We start from the raw sequence: 235 nt of genomic DNA, 5'->3' as shown, positions 1-235 counted from the left end.
TCTCCCCTCTCCTCTCCTCCTCTTCTTTCCTCCTCTCCTCTCTCCTCTCCTCCTCTTCTTTCCTCCTCTCTCCTCCTCCTCTCCTCTTCTGCTCTCTTTATTTTTAAAAAAGGAATCCTTTCAACAGATTGTGTGAACCCAGATCCCTGAAGGGGAAGGTCTGAGAGGTCAAATAGAGTCGAGTTAGAGGACATGTGATATTCATTTTAAAGTCCCGAGGGTTCATCTGGAGCAT

This window comes from Oncorhynchus gorbuscha, unplaced genomic scaffold (assembly GCF_021184085.1).
Source record: "Oncorhynchus gorbuscha isolate QuinsamMale2020 ecotype Even-year unplaced genomic scaffold, OgorEven_v1.0 Un_scaffold_8635, whole genome shotgun sequence".
Classification (NCBI taxonomy): domain Eukaryota; kingdom Metazoa; phylum Chordata; class Actinopteri; order Salmoniformes; family Salmonidae; genus Oncorhynchus; species Oncorhynchus gorbuscha.
The sequence above is the reverse complement of the archived record's forward strand: the minus strand, read 5'-3'. Positions refer to the sequence as shown.